The 12,153-nt window shown below is 40.0% G+C and overlaps 1 protein-coding gene and 1 long non-coding RNA gene across 2 annotated transcripts in view; one reads left to right on the top strand and one right to left on the bottom strand.

Moving 5' to 3' along the window:
• Positions 1-311: 311 nt before the first annotated feature.
• Positions 312-12,153, top strand: part of st3gal8 (ST3 beta-galactoside alpha-2,3-sialyltransferase 8) — a 37,080-nt gene continuing 25,238 nt past the window's right edge. Inside the window, exon 1 of the mRNA XM_023995792.2 lies at positions 312-418. The gene's annotated coding sequence lies outside the window, so the exon portion shown is untranslated. The remainder of the gene's footprint in view (positions 419-12,153) is intronic.
• LOC139028334 (uncharacterized) lies at positions 7,396-7,722 on the bottom strand. Its single transcript, XR_011480519.1, has 2 exons — positions 7,659-7,722; positions 7,396-7,564 (listed from the first exon to the last, which is right to left on the bottom strand). It is a non-coding gene; the product is annotated as an uncharacterized lncRNA (long non-coding RNA).

The following is a 12,153-nucleotide window of genomic DNA, read 5'->3' as shown; positions in this document are numbered from 1 at the left end:
AAAGAATACCTGTCAAATGATTTGCGTACAGGGAGGGACCAGGAAATCTGGTCACAATGGGGACACAATGGATGGATAAGAGACACATTTTAATACCATGAGTAGCCGCATGTCTGAAAATGTGGGAACAATTAGAATGTGGACAGGATCAGGACACAGGACACATATTAGAACCAGGTATGAATGAAGCTTGGGACTGGGAAGTGCAGTAGTCTTTTGAAAGTGAACTGAAGTGGACAAAAAATGCTCTGCTCCACTTCTTTGTATAGAAAAAAGAGCCTCTCACATACTGACATGCCCCCTCACGTCATAATCTAAACCATTTTGTGCAGATTACACTCCCCCACAGCGCAAGGAATGGGACATACAGCCAGACTGGAGCTACAGCCAGGACTCCCATTATCAGGCATCAAACAAGGTAACCATGCCTCTCTTTTTCTCTCTTTCTCAAACAAAAAGAACAGTTATTTTTCTTTCTTTTGACATTCTATACATCTATTCAAGTTGATTAGAATTAGTCATACTTTCACATTCTCTCTCTCTCACTCAGACAAACTGACTAAAAAGCATGTCTGTGAATTTTGAACATGAGTAATTTCCTGTGTGTTGCTTTCTTCTTGGGAATAGCAACCAAACCACCCAAAGTTTCATTATAGAAGTACACAGAGGTTTTGGTTCAGCTGCTATTTCTTGCCAAGGGGCAAAGACAAAATCTCTATTAGATGGTGCATTCTCAACTGTTTCCATTTCTATTATGGTGAAGCTGGCATTTTGATTGTAATATGATGAATATTATTAGGACTTATTTGGATTGTGTGACTAAGTTACTCAACACAGAAAATGGACAATGATTATCATCATATTCGTTCACTATATCATTGTCAATCAAAACAGGTGCCAAGTGTGGACGACACATAACAGTGTTATCCCTAGGTAGTCATTTATCTACAGTTGAAGTCGGAAGTTTAATTGGAGTAATTCAAACTCGTTTTTCAACCACTCCACAAATTTCTTGTTAACAAACTATAGTTTTGGCAAGTCGGTTAGAACATCTACTTTGTGCATGACACAAGTAATGTTTCCAACAATTGTTTACAGATAGATTATTTCACTGTATCACAATTCCGGTGGGTCAAAAGTTTACATACACTAAGTTGACTGTGCCTTTAAACAGCTTGGAAAACTCCAGAAAATGATGTCATGGCTTTAGAAGCTTCCGATCGGCTAATTGACATCATTTGAGTCAATTTGAGGTGTACCTGTGGATGTATTTCAAGGCCTACATTCAAACTCGGTGCCTCTTTGCTTGACATCTTGGGAAAATAAAAAGAAATCAGCCAAGACCTCAGAAAAAAAATTATGTGAATATATTGAAGCAACATTGAAAGACATCAGTCAGGAAGTTAAAGCTTGGCCGCAAATGGGTCTTCCAATTGGACAATGACCCAAGCATACTTCTAAAGTTGTGGCAAAATGGCTTAAGGGCAACAAAGTCAAGGTATTGGAGTGGCCATCACAAAGCCCTGACCTCAATCATATAGACAATTTGTGGGCCAGAACTGAAAAAGCGTGTGCGAGCAAGGAGGCCTACAAACCTGACTCGGTTACACCAGCTCTGTCAGGAGGAATGGGCCAAAATTTTGTGGRAAAGCTTGTGGAAGGCTACCCGAAACGTTTGATCCAAGTTTAACAATTTAAAGGCAATACTACCAAATACTAATTGAGTGTATGTAAACTTCTGACCCACTGGGAATGTGATGAAAGAAATAAAAGCTGAAATAAATCACTCTACTATTATTCTGACATTTCACATTCTTAAAATAAAGTAATGATCCTAACTGACCTAAGATAGGGAATTTTTACTAGGATTAAATGCCAGGAATTGTGAAAAACTGAGTTTAAATGTATTTGGCTAAGGTGTATGTAAACTTCCGACTTCAACTGTAATTTTAACGTTTTCAAAGTGTCCCATCCAATCTTAAAATGGTTCTTTCTTTGTTTTAAGAGAACAAAGTGAAAGGGCAGGGGTCCAAAAATATAATTTGGACAGCAAACAGGAAATGCTAGTGGGATCTGAGCTCTATTAGATCTGTTTCTTTCTAATCATAAAGCTGTGAGAAAGCACAGTTCATCATATAGAACACATCCTGTTCAACAGTGTGTAACAGCTGTATGCAAATACAAAGTTAAATACAGAGAACAGTATATGATGTCCCAAAAATGTAATACAAACCCCTATGTGCACCAAACTGTATGGCATGGTACTTCATTACAGAGAAGATGTATTGGTCAGACAAGGCCCTGTGTACTTCTCTATGCAGTCAGTTTATCTTTCAAATTAACGTCAAGCTAATTCATTTTGGGTAACCCTTGCACTTAGAACAGTACCTCTACATTTAATGGATTGTTATCTGGGCACTACACAAACCAGACACAGGAAGGAAGCCAAGCAAGGAGATAAGCACCATTAGGTTTTGATGTCCTTTGCCTGCTGATTTATAGATCAGTATTTCCAGTAACCCGATGGGCCCATCCTACAGTATAACTGTGTGACCTCAAAAACATATGGAGAAGGCCTGCCAAGAAAGTATTGCACTTGGACTGACAACTGAATACGGCAGGAAATGACCTCACTTTCCATGGTTCTAAATTCTGAAAGCAAACTGGGATACAGTGCCTTCAGAAAGTATTCATATGCCTTGACTTATTCCACATGTTGTTGTGTTACAGCATGAATTCAAAATGGATTAAATAAAAACAAATCTCACCCTTCCACACACAATGCCCTATAATGCCAATGAAAACATGCCAATGTATTGAAAATTAAATACAGAAATAATACATTTACATAAGTATTCACATCCCTGAGTCGATACTTTGTAGAAGCACCATTGACAGTGATTACAGCTGTGAGTCTTTCTGGGTAAGACTAAGTGCTTTCCACACCTTGATTGTGTAACATTTGCCACTTATTATTTTCAAAATTCTTCAAGCTCTGTCAAAAATGTTGTTGATCATTGCTAGACAATAATTGCCATAGATTGTCAAGTAGATTTAAGTCAAAACTGTAACTCGGCCACTCAGGAACATTCACAGTTGAAAAGCAGACTGAACCAGGTTTTCCTCTAGGATTTTGCCTGTGCTTAGCTCCATTCCATTTTTTTTATCCTGAAAATCTTACCAGTACTTAACGATTACAAGCATACCCATAACATGATGCAGCCACCACTATGCTATAAAAGCTGGAGAGTGGTACTCAGTAATGTCCTTATTGGATTTTCCCCAAACATAACACTTTGTATTCAGGATAAAAAGTTAATTCCTTTTACACATGTTTTGCAGTATTATTTTAGTGCCTTGTTGCAAATTGTTTAAAAGTCACCATTGGCCTCATGGTGAAATCCCTGAGCGGTTTCCTTCCTCTCCGGCAACTGAGTTAGGAAGGACGCCTGTATCTTTGTAGTGACTGGGTGTATAGATACACCATCCAAAGTGTAATTAATAACTTCACCATGCTCAAAGCGATATTCAATGTCTACTTTTTTGTATTTTACCCATCGACCAATAGGTGGCCTTCTTTGTGAAGCATTGGAAATCCTCCCTGGTATTTGTGGTTGAATCTGTGTTTGAAATTCACTGCTCGACTGAGGGACTTTACAGATAATTGTATGTGTGTGGTATAGAGATGAGGTAGCCGTTCAAAAAATCATGATAATCACTATTATTGCACACAGAGGGCGTCCATGCAACTTATGTGACTTGTTTAGCAAAAAATGTCTCCTGAATGATTTACTCTTGCCATAACAAAGGAGATAAATAGTTATTGACTCAAGACATTTCAGCTTTTCAGTTTTAATTAATTTGTAAACATTTCGAAAAATATAATTCCACTTTGATATTATGGGGTATTGTGTGTAGGCCAGTGAATTTTTTTAAATCAACATTTAATCAATTTTAAATTCAGGCTGTAACACAACAAAATTAGGAAAAAGTCAAGGGGTGTGAATACTTTCTATGCGTATTCTGACCTTGAACTTAAGCATGAGAATAGCATGCTCTTCACCCGCTATTCGTTTGGGGTGAAAATCAAACAAATGAAGGTGTGGCGGAGGTGTGTCTACAGATACGCCATATTCTGACCTTGACTAAATTCCCTCATAATTCCACCACCTATACTCGTGATGAAATTATGAATAAAGTCGCGCAACCTATCGGTTCCAAGTGGAACAACATTTACTTTGGTGTTATTTCTATCTAAAAAAAATCCATTCTCCATACACGGGTTGGTTGTTTAGCAACAAAAGCGTGCGCAACTGATGACAACATGAAAACTATATTTAGTCTCAATGTTTATTGAAAACAAATACATTTTCACAATGAACACTTGTCTCTCAAATACATCGTTACAGTTGTTGGTTAGCTAACAGGTGAATTTCAGCTGAATTAGCATTGACATGACTTCAGTCAAAACACCTCAAAACAAGACATGGTATCAATAACAAGATACAACACGCTGAAATGAGCCACCTACGATTCCCCACATGGCAGATTCTTGTCATTATTGCTAGCTATTTGAACATTGAGAATCATATCAACCCTTACCAAAAAAACCTTCGGCCAATTTGCCGCATATTTTCACATGCAAATTAGTTGTGGCAAAATGTTCTGGTAAATTTCAGGCAAATTGTGAACTTCTGGCAAACAATTCTGGGAAACTTGTTACGAACATTCTGTTTGCTGCAAACTCAGTATGAATATATAAATTAAATCCGGTTTTTGGTTACTGTGTGTGAAACATTTAAATGTATTTACATAAATCAAATCACATAACTTTAAATTAACTTACTTCAGAAAAAAATTCAACACACTAAATGTAGTAAATATACTAAACAACATGTACTCTATGTCTTTAACAGACAAAAAATAAATCCAATACAACTTGAAATCATCAGCATGGTAATGAAGAAAATAGCAAAGACTGGATATTTCCAAAATAAATTGTTTAATCTTATTATGTAGCTACAACATTTACATGAGAGAAATGTGAACACTATGGAGATGTTGACCTTAGGATGTTTAAAGGGACAACTACAGAATTATTTACACGAGCCAAGTGATAACTTATTGATTAGACAGAGCCGGAGAAGATGGCTGACATTTTACTTGCTCCTAACTAATTGTGTTTTTATGTTCGTTTTTTTGTGATGTTTGTACCTTTATTTTTTTACTTATTTTGTATATAATGTTGCTGCTACGTCTCTTATGACTGAAAATACTTCTGGACATCAGAACAGCGATTACTTACCACGAACTGGCAGAAGCGTTTTTTTCCTTTAACGAGTTCGACGTGAACGACATACTGCTTTCCCGGGAACAGGCCCAAATCCCTGTCATTTGCGCGAAGAGACGACGGAGAAAAGGAGGATGGAGGTCAAGCTGCCTTCTGAGAAGCTAACGTGCAATCATTGGAAAATAAAATTGACGACCTACGAGGAAGATTAAACTACCAACGGGACATTAAAAACTGTAATATCTTATGCTTCACGGAGTCGTGACTGAACGACGACATTATCAACATACAGCTGGCTGGTTATACGCTGTATCGGAAGGATAGAATGGCGGCGTCTGGTAAGACAAGGGGTGGTGGACTATGCATACATGTAAACAACAGCTGGTGCATGATATCTAAGGAAGTCTTGAGGTTTTGCTCGCCTGAGGTAGAGTATCTCATGATAAGCTGTAGACCACCCTATCTACCTAAAGAGTTTATGTGTATTTTTCATAGCTGTCTACATACCACCACAGACCGATGCTGGCACTAAGAGGAGCAAGCACCAGTGAGTCGTCCAATAAAAAAGTGGTCAGATGAAGCAGATGCTAAGCTACAGGATTGTTTTGCTAGCACAGACTGGAATATATTCTGGGATTCTTCCTATGGCACTGATGAGTACACCATATCAGTCATTGGTTTCATCAATAAGTGCATCAATGACGTCGTCCCCACAGTGACTGTACGCACATAACCCAACCAGAAGCCATGGATTGCAGGCAACATCCACACTGAGCTAAAGGCTAGAGCTGCCGCTTTCAAGGAGCGGGACTCTAACCCAGAAGCTTACAAGAAATCCCGCTATGCCCCCCCCAAACTAAAGTATGTAAAGCTGTCATTAAGGCAAAGGGTGTCTATTTGAAGAATCTCAAATATAAAATGTATTTGGATTTGTTTAACACTTTTTTTGGTTACTACATTACATTTACATTTACATTTAAGTCATTTAGCAGACGCTCTTATCCAGAGCGACTTACAAATTGAAATGAATCACACATGATTCCATATGTGTTATTTCATAGTTGTGATGTCTTCACCATTATTCTACAATGTAGAAAATAGTAAAAAATAAAGAAAACCCTTGTATGAGTACGTGTTCTAAAACTTTTGACCGGTAGTGTACCTCCTTTTTTGTATATTGTTTTACTATCCTTCAAAATATACATATTGCATAAGATACATTGGAGAACTGAGGTGGTTCCCTCCTGAATCCCTTCGCTATGTGTAAACTTGATTATGTTCACCCTGAGAAAGAGTACTACTGAGGTTCGGTTTAACATGGTAGTATTTTGCTGTAGTCTAGGAGAGGTAGATGCAGCCTTCCAACAGGGGGAAAGCCAGCATAGGGGTCCAAGGTTTTCTGGGTATTTTATTGTTTTTAGCAGTTTTTTTCTTTATATTTATTACTCTGACCTTTCAGCACACTGGCCATGTGATTGTACTAACATTCATTTCTAATTACTATGCCTAATTCACCTACTCTAGGCTCCACTTGCTTTGACAGCTGGAACTTAAAAGGAATTAACCATGTGGTAGCGTAGCCGAGTGTTTGCTCATCTGAAGTCTTTAAGTCCGGACATTGTTTTTCTCCAAGAGATCCACCTCCCGGTCCAGCGACCATGATAAACTAAAGAGAGGACAGGTAGACCAAATATTTCATACAAACGTTGACGCTAAGGCCAGAGGGGCAACCATCCTTATCAGAAAAGGCACCCCGTTTGTCTCCTCCAAAGTAATTTCAGATACTAATGGCAGATATATTATAGTGATGGGGAATTTGTTTAGCACACAGGTTATTCTGGCTAACCTCTATGGTCCTAATTGGGATGACGCAGATTTTTTTTTCTGACTTCACTGCAGTACTTCCCGACCTTAACTCTCATCACTTGATACTGGGCGGAGATTTCAATTGTGTATTGCATCCAAGTCTAGACAGATCCAGACCGAAGCCCAACAATGTCATTTCTAAATCAGGTGCAGTAATCAGCTCATTTCTAGAATCCTATAATTTGTCTGTGTCACGATTCTCTAAAGTAGAACCCAGAAGCAGACCAGGACAAGGAGAGTAAGACGAAGGTGAGTATTTATTTACAAGTTTAAATGTAGTGATAGAAAAATCCAAGTAGCGGAGCGGGCAGCGGAGGTGAGTTGATGGAATTGAGTAAGCAGATCCAAGGAAGTAACTGAAGTCACCGACGACCAGGTAGGGATGGGATGAGTGTTCCGGGTGAATGACTGTAGACAGAAAAAACGGAGGTAAGTTCAAGGCAAGCAAGATGTACAAAACAAACTCTAACAAACTGGAGGCTGATACGCTGGCACAACATACTGTTCATGGCTAACGATCCGGCAGGGAATGGATGTCAGGTCAGCGCTTATGAAGTGGAGGGGTAATGATCAGGACCAGGTGTGCAGATAGCTGATGGGATACAGGTGCGGGTACTCAGAGATCCTCCAACTAGCTACGTCGCCCGGCAACCAGACAGGGTGCGTTCCAGGACACCGGAAAAAACACTCCAGGACAGAACACAGGCAAAAACAGACTCAGGAAGCGGGATTCGTGACAGTCTGATCCATGGAGGAGGAGCTAAACAGTACCCTTTTTTTCTCCAGTCCACCGCTCATACTCTAGTATTGACTTTTTACTGCTGGACAATAGAATTATTCCTTTTGTAACTAATAGCCAATATTACAGCATGGTTATCTCAGACCATAGCCCTGTCCAGCTGGATATCTGCTTTCCAGACAGTACTGTCACAACGCGCATGGCGACATGACCCACTACTCATTGACCCACTATCTAAGGGCCCAACTTATTTCATACACAGCGTATGACAACAAACAGTGCACTAAACGCTTATCGGAGCTATCTCAACTCATTCTAGATGTGGTCAACAGATATGCCTCTTCTCCTGAACTCTACAAAGAGAGACTGCTACACCAATTGGAATTTGACAATCTCTCCACTAAACAAACGGAGCAGCTTCTGTTTAAGTCGAGGCAGACATTTTATGAACATGGAGAGAAAGCTGGCAAGTTGTTATCTCACCAGCTTCGACAAGCCGCTGCCTGCAGCACGATAGCATTCTCCTCTAAACTATCCCCTCTCAACTCATTCTAGACGTGGACAACAGATAGAGTGGGGCAAAAAGTATTTAGTCAGCCACCAATTGCGCAAGTTCTCCGACTTAAAAAGATGAGAGAGGCCTGTAATTTTCATCATAGGTACACTTCAACTATGACAGACAAAATGAGAAAAAAAAATCCAGAAAATCACATTGTAGGATTTTTAATGAATTTATTTGCAAATTATGGTGGTAAATAAGTATTTGGTCAATAACAAAAGTTTATCTCAATACTTTGTTATATACCCTTTGTTGGCAATGACAGAGGTCAAACGTTTTCTGTAAGTCTTCACAAGGTTTTCAGCCCACTGTTGCTGGTATTTTGGCCCATTCCTCCATGCAGATCTCTCTAGAGCATTGATGTTTTGGGCTGTTGCTGGGCAACACGGACTTTCAACTCCCTCCAAAGATTTTCTATGGGGTTGAGATCTGGAGACTGGCTAGGCCACTCCAGGACTTGAAATGCTTCTTACGAAGCCACTCCTTCATTGCCCGGGCGGTGTGTTTGGGATCATTGTCATGCTGAAAGACCCGCCACGTTTCATCTTCAATGCCTTGCTGATGGAAGGAGGTTTTCACTCAAAATCTCACGATACATGGCCCCATTCATTCTTTCCTTTACACGGATCAGTCGTCCTGGTCCCTTTGCAGAAAAACACCCCAAAGCATGATGTTTCCACCCATGCTTCACAGTAGGTATGGTGTTCTTTGGATGGAACTCAGCATTCTTTGTCCTCCAAACACGACGAGTTGAGTTTTTACCAAAAAGTTCTATTTTGGTTTCATCTGACCATATGACATTCTCCACAATCTTCTTCTGGATCATCCAAATGCTCTCTGCAAAATTCAGACGGCCTGGACATGTACTGGCTTAAGCAGAAGGACACGTCTGGCACTGCAGGATTTGAGTCCCTGGCGCGTAGTGTGTTACCTGATGGTAGGCTTTGTTACTTTGGTCCCAGCTCTCTGCAGGTCATTCACTAGGTCCCCCGTGTGGTTCTGGGATTTTTGCTCACCGTTCTTGTGATCATTTTGACCCCACGGGGTGAGATCTTGCGTGGAGCCCCAGATCGAGGGAGATTATCAGTGGTCTTGTATGTCTTCCATTTCCTAATAATTGCTCCCACAGTTGATTTCTTCAAACCAAGCTGCTTACTATTGCAGATTCAGTCTTCCCAGCCTGGTGCAGGTCTACAATTTTGTTTCTGGTGTCCTTTGACAGCTCTTTGGTCATGGCCATAGTGGAGTTTGGAGTGTGACTGTTTGAGGTTGTGAACAGGTGTCTTTTATACTGATAACAAGTTCAAACAGGTGCCATTAATACAGGTAACGAGTGGAGGACAGAGGAGCCTCTTAAAGAAGAAGTTACAGGTCTGTGAGAGCAAGAAATCTTGCTTGTTTGTAGGTGACCAAATACTTATTTTCCACCATAATTTGCAAATAAATTCATAAAAAATCCTACAATGTGATCTTCTGGATTTTTTTTTCTCATTTTGTCTGTCATAGTTGAAGTGTACCTATGATGAAAATTACAGGCCTCTCTCATCATTTTAAGCGGGAGATCTTGCACAATTGGTGGCTGACTAAATACTTTTTTGCCCCACTGTATGCCTCTTCTCCAACTCGTGAACTCTACAAAGAGAGACTGCTACACCAATCGGAATGTTATCTCACCAGCTTCGACAATCCGCTGCCAGCAGCACCATACCTGTGTTGCAGCTGATTCAACTTCTACCAATCACAAAGAAATCAATTTAAGCAATTCTACTCTGCTCTTTACTCGTCAGAGGCACATCTCGTATGCATGCATTTCTAGACAATCTGGACATCCCCTGTCTAAGTTCAGATGATCAAACCATCATGGATGCCTCAATAAGTGATGATGAAACTACTCTGGCAATCCAGTCCATGCAGAGCGGTAAAGATGGCTGGCTGATGGCTTCCCTATTGAATTTTATAAAGCATTCTCCTCTAAACTATCCCCTATCCTCAGCTCAATGTACAATGAAATCCTTTCGAGACAGAAACTGCCACAGACAATTACCCAAGCGACTATGAGCCACAGGCAGTTTATACAATTTTAAAAACATTACAATACATTCACAGATTTCACAACACACGGTGTGCCCTCAGGCCCCTACTCCACCACTACCACATATCTATAGTACTAAATCCATGTGTATGTATAGTGCGTATGTTATCGTGTGTGTGTGTGTATGCATGTGTCTTTGCCAATGTTTGTGTTGCTTCACGGTCCCCGCTGTTCCATAAGGTGTTTATTTAATCTGTTTTTTACATGTAATTTTACTTCTGGCATGAGTTATTTGATGTGGAATAGAGTTCCATGTAGTCATGGCACTATGTAGTACTGTGTGCCTCCCATAGTTTGTTCTAGACTTTGGCACTGTGAAGAGACCTCTTGTGGCATGTCTTGTGGGGTATGCATGGGTGTCCGAGCTGTGTGCCAGTAGTTTAGACAGACAGCTCGGTGCATTCAACATGTCAATACCTCTCATAAATAAAGTACCGATGAAGTCAATCTCTCCTCCACTTTCAGCCAGGAGAGATTGATGTGCATATTATTAATTTTAGCCATGCTGCCCTGTTCTGAGCCAAATGCAATTTTCCTAAGTCCTTTTTTGTGGCACCTGAGCACACGACTGAACAGTAGTCAAGGTGCGACAAAACTAGGGCCTGTAGGACCTGCCTTGTTGATAGAGTTGTTAACAAGGCAGAGCATCGCTTTATTATAGACAGACTTCTCCCTATCTTAGCTACTACTGCATCAATATGTTTTGACTATGAAAGTTTACAATCTAGGGTTACTCCAAGCAGTTTGGTCATCTCAACTTGCTCAATTTCCACATTATTTATTACAAGATTTAGTTGAGGTTTAGGGTTTAGTGAGTGTTTTGTTCCAAATAAAATGCTTTTAGTTTTAGAAATATTTAGGGCTAACTTATTCCTTGCCACCCACTCTGAAACTAACTGCAGCTCTTTGTTGAGTGTTGCTGTCATTTCAGTCGCTGTAGTAGTTGACGTGTATAGTGTTGAGTCATCCGCATACATAGACACTCTGGCTTTACTCAAAGTTAGTGGCATGTCGTTAGTAAAAATTGAAATATGCACCGGCTATTTAATGTTCTTTATTCTGCCCATATATATTTATAGTACTAGMGAGATTTGGGTTTGTCACATCATTCCTTTCCTGGATTGAGATTTTGTACTCGTCCCCAGTAGCTTCTGTTCGCACCAACAATGTTACCTCCAGCTACAGTGGGGAGAACAAGTATTTGATACACTGCCGATTTTGCAGGTTTTCCTACTTACAAAGCATGTAGAGGTCTGTAATTTTTATCATAGGTACACTTCAACTATGAGAGACGGAATCTAAAGAGAGGATATTGTCCTGTAGGCCCATCCCAGCCTTGTTGCAGGTCTACAATTTTATCCCTGATGTCTTACACAGCTCTCTGGTCTTGGCCATTGTGGAGAGGTTGGAATCTGTTTGATTGTGTGTGGACAGGTGTCTTTTATACAGGTAACGAGTTCAAACAGGTGCAGTTAATACAGGTAATGAGTGGAGAACAGGAGGGCTTCTTAAAGAAAAACTAACAGGTTGTGAGAGCCGAAGTTCTTACTGGTTGGTAGGTGATCAAATACTTATGTCATCGCAATAAAATGCAAATTAATTACTTA

The sequence above is a fragment of the Salvelinus sp. IW2-2015 genome, linkage group LG11 (assembly GCF_002910315.2).
Source record: "Salvelinus sp. IW2-2015 linkage group LG11, ASM291031v2, whole genome shotgun sequence".
In the NCBI taxonomy this organism is placed as follows: Eukaryota; Metazoa; Chordata; class Actinopteri; order Salmoniformes; family Salmonidae; genus Salvelinus; species Salvelinus sp. IW2-2015.
The sequence above is the reverse complement of the archived record's forward strand: the minus strand, read 5'-3'. Positions and strand labels throughout refer to the sequence as shown.